The sequence below is a fragment of the Lipotes vexillifer genome, unplaced genomic scaffold (genome assembly GCF_000442215.2).
Source record: "Lipotes vexillifer unplaced genomic scaffold, Lipotes_vexillifer_v1.1 scaffold128, whole genome shotgun sequence".
Taxonomy (NCBI): Eukaryota; Metazoa; Chordata; class Mammalia; order Artiodactyla; family Lipotidae; genus Lipotes; species Lipotes vexillifer.
This window is the reverse complement of record NW_006797837.1, coordinates 1,085,636-1,094,834: the sequence shown is the minus strand read 5'-3', so window position 1 is coordinate 1,094,834 and position 9,199 is coordinate 1,085,636.

Here is a 9,199-nt window from a genome sequence, read left to right as displayed (position 1 = left end):
AAGAGCGGTATTATGTTTACAAAGACTAAATCGGACCTCATTAAGACACTCCGAGTGGTGAACAACTGTCATTAACATTCAGCTCCTTTGACCACCAAACGTGTGTTGGGAGAATCCCTCCCATGATGTGTCAGTGCCTCTCCAACGCGAAGCTCAGGAATAAGCTTCTCCAGATGCCCTTGCGGCTGGAGGCAGGCATGTGACGAGGCTCTGTCAGTCACAGGCACGCTGGACAAACTTCAGTTTGGAAGTATGTGACCCACAGAGGCAGGGACCACATGGGCTCCACTTTGGCAAGGGTGGTGCAGAGACACCCGGCCTCCAGAAGCAGCACAGGTCCAGCCTGTGCCCGGTGATGGGGTGGGCGAGTTTCCCAGGGAGGCTCAGGGATAAACACCACTGACTGTTGGCAATCTCTCTGTAGTACTTGGCTCAGGCCAGTTTCCCTGAAGCCCTGAGGGTTTCCAGACCCATAATGGGCTCCTTCTCCAAAGAAGAGTCCAATTCAATACATCTGTCGCCATTTAGGCATTTACGTGAACCTCTAGGGAAGTTTCACACAAAAGAAATTCTGGGAAGCAGTTAGATAACCCTATGAGCTCTGTCTTGCCTCCTTCTTTAATAGAAACGTAGGATGATTAGTTGTATTGGATCCCTTCCGTCAGGAACGGAACAGGGATTGGTTATCACTGAAATAGACCCTCATTCTGTATTTGCTTTCCCTGTTCACCAAGCTTCTGACAACATTATTTGTGGACTTACAGAAAGCCTAACTTACCATATGGTATCCCACAGAAGACTGTTCATTCATTCATTCATTCATTAGTAAAGGAGCTCATTTACAGCAAAGGAGGTAAGGACATATTTAAAAAGACCTATGTCGTCTCTTGTACTGCCTGGCTTGGCTCAGGGTGTGCCTGGGACGGATTAAAGCAGTCATGAGATCTACCCTCAATGAACACCCTTCCAGAGTAGGTATATCAGATCTTTGAGTAGTCAGGATATGCCGTGTTTCCATGGTCATTTCCCAATTCCATTCTGTGCGATTTATTCAGCAGATACTCTGAGCCAGATGCTTTATGTACCTTGTTGCACATATGCAGTTCTCGCAACAGCCCATTTTCCACGTGACAAGACCAAGGGCCAGAGAGCATAAGTTGTCCAAGACTACAAGCTAGTAGCTTCAGAGTTGGGCTTGAAACCCAATCATACCCACATTCTTTTCCCTTCATTATGCAGCCTCCTTTCATGGGGAACTGAAGAGAGTAATTCCTGCATTGCCTCTCATGGCTCTCCCTCTTCCCCCTCCTTACTCTTACTCTAACTTCAGAATTAGAGCCATAATCCACAGTCCCAACGGACATTTGAGAGTATGGCACTACTTATGAGGTATCCAGTTAGGGAAAGGAGCACTACTTTAGGTCACCTCCCCTTGACTGGGTTTAGACAATATTAAGGAAAGAGATTTCACAACTTATTATAAAGCTATAGTAATCAAAACTGGTATTGGCTGTGGTATAGCACAGCGAGCTCAGCTTGGTGCTCTGTGATTACCTAGATGCGGGGGGAGAAGGGAGGTCCAAGAGGGAGGGGATACATATGTATACATATAGCTGATTCACTTCATTGTACAGCAGAAACTAACACAACATTGTAAAACAATTATACTCCAATAAAAAAAAAATATATATATATATATATAAACAAAAAACAAAATAATGAAAAACAAAACAAAAAAACTGGTGCTGGCACAGGATAGACAGATAAACCAATGAAATAGAATCAAGGATCCAGAAATAAACCCATATATCTATGGCCAGTGTATTTTTGGCAAGGGTGTCCAGACCATTCAATGGGGAAAGAACAGTCTCTTCAACAAATGGATTGGGACAACTGGAAATTCACATGAAAAAGAATGAAGTTAGGAAGAGAGGTGGCCAAAATGGTGGAGTAGGAAGACCCTGAACATACCTCCTCCCACAGACACACCGAAATTACAGCTACTTACAGAGCAACTACCTGTGAGAATGACCTAAAGACTAGCAGAAAAGATTTTCCACAAATAAGACATAAAGAAGGAACCACAAGAGATGGGTAGGAGGGGCAGAGACACGGTATGGGGAAGACCTACACCCCAGGCCAGTGACCCACAAATAGGAGAAATACCACAATTGTAGAGGTCTTCTCCAAGGAGCAAGGGGTCTGAGCCCCACATTAGGCTTCCCAGTCCGGGGGTCATGCACTGGGAATATGAGGCCCCAGAATGTCTGGCTTTGAAAACTAGTGGGCTTATGTTTGGGAGAGCCAGACGGCCACTGGAAACAGAGAATACACACTTAAAAAGTGCACACAAAATCTCACACACTCCGAGTCCCAGCCTAGAGGCAGTAGTTTGAAAGGAACCTGTTCAGACCCACTTGATGATCTTGGAGAACCTCCTGTAGAGAAGGGAGGCAACTGGGGACAGAGATGCTGGCAGCTGCCATTAGTGGAAGATGGTTCTACTGTCATAACACCAGTGGGCCAACACCAGCTCTAAGGCTCACCCCTGGCAGACAGGACCAGGCAGACAGCCGTGTGGGGACCTGGCCCTGCCTACCAGTAGGCTGGCATCAGCCCCAACCACCCCGGGCCAAGTAGACAGCTGTGCTTGGACCCAGTCCCACCAATCCTGACCACCCTCCACTCCCTGGGTCTGTGCAGCCAATTCTGCAGGAAGCCTACCTGGCCCTCCAGTAGGCCCACAGCTCTTGCATGAGACACAGCCTGGTTTGGGGGACCAGCCCCACCCACCCACATGCCCACAGTAGTCAGCCCTGCCACAACAGAAGGGTGCAGGCCCATGTTTTTTTCTAGTAGTTTTATGGTTTCAGGTCTTGCATTTAAGTCTTTAACCTACTTTGAGTTTATTTGTGTGTATGGTGTGAGAAAATAGTCCAGTTTTATTCTTTTGCATGTCGCTGTCCAGTTTTTCCAACACCATTTATTGAAGAGGCTGTCTTTTTTCCATTGTATATTCTTGCCTCCTTTGTTTTAGGTTAGTTGACCATATAAGTGTGGGTTTATTTCTGGGCTCTCTATTTTGTTCTTTTGATTTATGTTTATTTTCAGTACCATACTGTTTGACTATTGTAGCTTTGTGGTATAGTTTGAAATTGGGAAGGGTGACATAGGTTTTAGCAATTTTTTTTTTTCTTTTTGTATATGTCTCCTAAGGCAAGAGAAACAAAAGCAGAAATAACAGCTGGGACCACATCAAACTAAAAATCTTTTGCATAGTGAAGGAAGCTATCAGCAAAATGAAAAGGCAGCCTCCTGAATAGGAGAAGATATTTGCAAACAATATATCTGATAAGGGATTAATACCCAAAGTATAAAAAGAACTCATACAATTCAGCATCAAAAAACCCAGCAGTGCAGTTAAAACTGTGCAGAGGATCTGAATAGACATTTTTCCCAAAGAAGACATGCAGATGGCCAACAGAGACATGAATAAATGCTCAATATCACTAATCATCAGGGAAATGCAAGTCAAAACCACCATGAGATACCACTTCACACCTGTCAGAATGACTATTCTCAAAAAGACAAGAAATAACTAGTGTTGGTGAGGATGTAGAGAAAAGGGAGCCTTCGTGCCCTGTTGGCAGGAATGTAAATTGGTGCAGCCACTATAGAGAACAATATGGAATTTCCTTAAAAAATTAAAAATAGAGCCATCATTTGATCAGTAATTTCACTTCTGGATATTTACCCATAGAAAACAAAAACACTAATTGGAAAAATACATGCACCCCCATGTTCACTGCAGCACTATTTACAAAAGCCAAGACATGAAAGCAACCTAAGTGCCCATCAATAGATAAATGAATAAAGAAGATGTGGTACACATATACCATGGAATACTATACAGTCATACAAAAAATGAAATCTTGCCATTTGCAACAACATGGATGGATATAGAGGGTATTATATTAAGTGAAATAAGTCAGATAGAGAAAGACAATTACCATATGATCTCACTTATATATGGAATCTAAAAGAAAACCCCCAAACAAATGAATGAATATAACAAAACAGAGACAGACTCATAGATACAAAGAACAAATAGGTGTTTGCCAAGGGGGTGGGGGTCGAGGGGTGAAATAGATTAAAAGGACTAAGAGATGCAAACCTCCAGTTATAAAGTAAATAAGTCATGGGGAATGTAATATACAGCATAAGGAGTATGGTCAGTAGTATTGTAATAACTTTGTATGGGAACAGACGGTTACTAGACTTATCGTGGTGATCATTTCATAATATATGCAAATGTCAAATCACTATGTAGTACACCTGAAACTCAGATAGTATTATATGTCAACTATATTTTGATTTAAAAAAAGACCTCTGCCATGACTAGTCATTGGCTGGGAGCAGTCCAGCAGAAGCACGGCCTCCCTCTGTATGAATATGATGGTAAATCCAGGTGGACCACAGCCAGGCTGCCAGTCATTTATGCTACCTACACTAGGAGCCCTGAAAGGTGAATTTTCATGGCTACCACACTGTTTGGCTGAGTTCCAGCCAATGGAATGTGGGCAGGACTGATGTGTGCCTCTTCTAGATCTGGCCTAGAAACACTTCATGCTCATTTCTCCTTGTCTACTTGATATGCACAAGTATAGGAACCTTGGAGCCATGTGTTGAAGAACGAAAGCTAGAAGAAGCTTGACCCACCACTTGAAGAAGAGCCACCCGCCAACCAGAAACACTCATTTAGGGCGTCCCTTAAGTGAGAAGGTTCTATTGTGTTTTTAAATAAGAAAATAGAAAGGAAAAGAATGAATTTGGACCCCTACCTCTACAACAGTCAACTCAAAATGGACCAAAGACCTAAGTATAAGAGCTAAAACCATAAAACTCTTAGCAGAGAGCAGAGGGGTAAATATTCATGACCTTGGATTTGGCAGTGGATTCTTAGATATGACAGAAATAGTGCAAGCAACAAAAGAAAAAATAGATAAATTGGACTTCATCAAAATTTAAAATTTTTGTGCAACAGAACATTATCAAGTAAATGAAAAGACAGCCTACAGGATGGGAGAAAATACTGGCAAATCATATGTCCAATAAAGATCTGGAATATATAAAGAACTCTTACAATTCAACAGCAGAAGACAACCAATTTAAAAATGGGTGAAGGCACCCTAACACCATACACAAAAATAAACTCAAAATGGATTAAAGACCTAAATGTAAGGCCAGACACTATAAAACTCTTAGAGGAAAACAGGCAGAACACTCTATGACATAAACATAGTAGGATCATTTTTGACCCACCTCCTAGAGTAAGGGAAATAAAAACAAAAACAAAGGGGACCCAATAAAACTTAAAAGCTTTTACACAGCAAAGGAAACCATAAACAGGACAAAAAGACAACCCTCAGAATGGGAGAAAATATTGGCAAATGAAGCAACTGACAAAGGATTAATCTCCAAAATACAAGCAGCTCATGCAGCTCAATATCAAAAAAACAAACCCAATCCAAAAAATGGGCAGAAGACCTAAACAGACATTTCACCAAAGAAGACATACAGATGGCCAACAAATACATGAAAGGATGCTCAGCATCACTAATCATTACAGAAATGCAAATCAAAACTACAATGAGGTATCACCTCACACTGGTCAGAATGGCCATCATCAAAAAATCTAGAAACAATAAATGCTGGAGAGGGTGTGGACAAAAGGGAACCCTCTGGCACTGTTGGTGGGAGTATAAATTGATACAGCCATTATGGAGAACAGTATGGAAGTTCCTTAAAAAACTAAAAATAGAACTACGATATGACCCAGCAATCCCACAACTGGGCATATACCCTGAGAAAACCATAATTCAAAAAGAGTCATGTACCACAGTGTTCATTGCTGCCCTATTTACAATAGCAAGGACATGGAAGCAACCTAGGTGTCCATCAACAGATGAATGGATAAAGAAGATGTGGCACATATATACAATGGAATATTCCCCAGCCATAAAAGAAATGAAATGGAGTTATTTGTGAGGTGGATGGACCTAGAATCTGTCATACAGAGTGAAGTAAGTCAGAAAGAGAAAAAAAAAATACCGTATGCTAACACATATATATGGAGTTTAAAAAAGCGGCACTGATGGCAGGGCAGGAATAAAGACGCAGACATAGAGAACGGACTTGAAGGCACAGGGGGGAAGGGGAAGCTGGGATGAAGTGAGAGAGTAGCATTGACATATGTACACTACCAAATGTAAAATGGATGGCTAGTGGGAAGCTGCTGCATAGCGCAAGGAGATCAACTCGATGCTTTGTGACGACCAAGAGAGATGGGATAGGGTGGGTGGGAAGGAGGCTCAAGAGGGAGAGGATATGGGGATATATGTATACGTATAGCTGATTCACTTTGTTGTACAGCGGAAACTAACACAACATTGTAAGGCATTTATACTTGAATAAAGATGTGAAAAAAATGGGTGAAGGATTTGAATAGACGTTTCTTCAAAGAAGATGGCCAACAAGCAGATGAAAAGATGCTCAACATCATTAGTCATTAAAGAAATGCAAATCAAAACCTCAATGAGATTGCACTTCACAGTCACAATGATGACTATTAAGAAAAAAATAAGTGTTGGTGAGAATGTGGAGAATTTGGAACTCATGTACATTACTGGTGGGAATGTAAAATGGTTCAGTCACTGAAGAAAACATTGGTGATTCCTCAAAAAGTTAAACATAGGGGCTTCCCTGGTGGTGCAGTGGTTAAGAATCCGCCTGCCAATGCAGGGTACACAGGTTCGACCCCTGGTCTGGGAAGATCCCACATGCCGCAGGGCAACTAAGCCCCGTGCGCTATAACTACTGAGCCTGCGCTCTAGAGCCCTCAAGCCACAACTACTGAGCCTGCGTGCCTAGAGCCCGTGCTCCACAGCAAGAGAAGCCACCACAATGAGAAGCCCATGCACTGCAACGAAGAGTAGCCCCCACTCAGCCCAACTAGAGAAACCCAGCGCATAGCAACGAAGACCCAACACAGCCATAAATAAATAAATTAAATAAATAAATTTTTTTTAAAAAGCTAAACTTAGAATTACCATGTGACCCAGCAATTCCACTCTTAGATCTATACCCCAAAGAAATGAAAACCAGTACTCAAATAAGTGTACCTGAATGTTTACAGTAGCACTATTCAGAATCCCCCAAAGGTAGAAAGCCAAATATGCATCAATGGGTGAATGGATGTATACGTACATGCAGTACTATTTGGTTATAAAAAGGAATGGAGTACTGCTCCTTCGTACAACAATGCAGATGAACCTTGAAAAGATTATGCCAAGTGGAAGAGACCAGACACAAAAGGCCACGTATTATACAGTTACATTTATATGAAATATGCAGAATAGGCAAATTCATAGAGGTGGAGCACAGACTGTGGTTGTCCGGGGCTAGAGGTGGGAAGCAAGTAACTGCTTAATAGGTATAGGGTTTCCTTTTGTGGGTCATGAAAATATTTTGCAACTAGATAGAGATGGTGGTTGCATAAAATAGTGGGTGTATTAAATGCTACTGAATTCTTCACTTTAAAAAGGTTAACTTTATTTTGTGTGAATTTTACCTCAGTAAAATATATATTGGGAAAAAAAAAAAAAAGGATTAGAGTGAGACAACAGCCAGTCCCGTAGCGGAGGACTCTACCCAGGGTGCGTGGCAGGTGGGGTGAGGCAGGAAGTGCAGCTCAGATTTAAGCAGCAGCGTAACCAGGAGCGTGTCCAGAAGGAGATGCACCCTCACCTGCCTGGGTGGCGCTCTGCAAGCGGCTCCTTGGGTCAGCCTGCTGATTCTACAGCTTCTCGCGAGTTAATCTGAGCCTCTGGAGGTTTTATCAGGCTCTCGCCAGCTCCTCCTCCACCTGCCTGGCTGGCCAGAGGGCCCTGGCCAGGCTCCAGGGAGCTCGCGGCTCACTTCTCCGTCTTGCAGCCCAAGCAGCCAGCCTCGCCAGGGTCTGGCACACCTTCAGTGGGTTCCAAGGGGCCAGGCCGGGGCCAGCTCTGGAGTGGGGCTCCCCAGCTCTTCAGACACTGCAAATCCTTCTTAGCACAGCTGGCAGGGTTGGGACCACTTTGGCAGCTCTGGGAAAAGGGCTTGGGACCACCTCCAGGAACACCGGTAAGTGATAGGGTCTGAGCTCTGGGGCCTCACCAGGGGAATAGACTGGCTCTCACACATTTGAGGTGTATGTGACCCACACTGATCTCCTTACCTTAGACCCACAAGAGGGCTTTAGGTGTTTTCTGGGGGTAAGGGCGGGGGATGCCTCATGGACACGCTTCTGGCTAACTTCTGCTTGATCTTCAGAGCTTAATACAGACATCACCTTCTGCAGGAAGCCTTCCCAAGCCCTAAGGTGCCCTTTCTCTGTGTCCTCAAGGCATCCTGCACTTCCTATATAGCATTTCTATACTAGCTTATAAATGTCATACGCTAGCCAGTGGACTCCCTTGTTGCCGGGTGCCCTCTTCCGGGGGTCCTCTTACCTCCACATCAGTGACCCTGCCGGTGTCTTGGGTGCCTGCTATTGATCTGGGGAAGGAGGGCTAGTCCCTTCTCTTAATTTGCCAGGCAAGTACCTGTTCACTCTTGTGTGCAAATGTACACACACACACACACACACACACACACACTCAAGGAAAGTTCAGTCTGTTCCTCAATCCAGGTGCCTGTGATAGAATCTAAACTATACAGAACTGGGGTGGCAATGGGCCGAGTGATAAGCATAATAAGCTCAAATCCTTGCACCACACCAGGCATGGATCTCCCTGACCAGACCTTTAGGGCACTGACCCCCAAGTAGATGTCCTCTTGGTTGGTCAGATCTCCCACTTGGACCTGTTTCTCATCCTCATTCTCCGTCTTGCTTTTCTCCTCTCCCGGGTGGGAGCTCTTCCCTCCTCCTCAGTATCAGAGTCCCCATTCAGTTATTGCTGCTCAGAGTAAGGGGGAGACTTGGAGCCTGGAAGTCAGACAAGAGAAGGGAGGGGACCCTGACCTCTGGGGGGAAGCTTGCTTTTTCTTTTTGTTCCTCTATGATCACCCCAAACTCTTTTAAACTTATACTCTTATACACTTATACTGCAAGTGTTAATCTCCTGCCCACAGACTTCAGTGATCTCTACACAAGATTCAT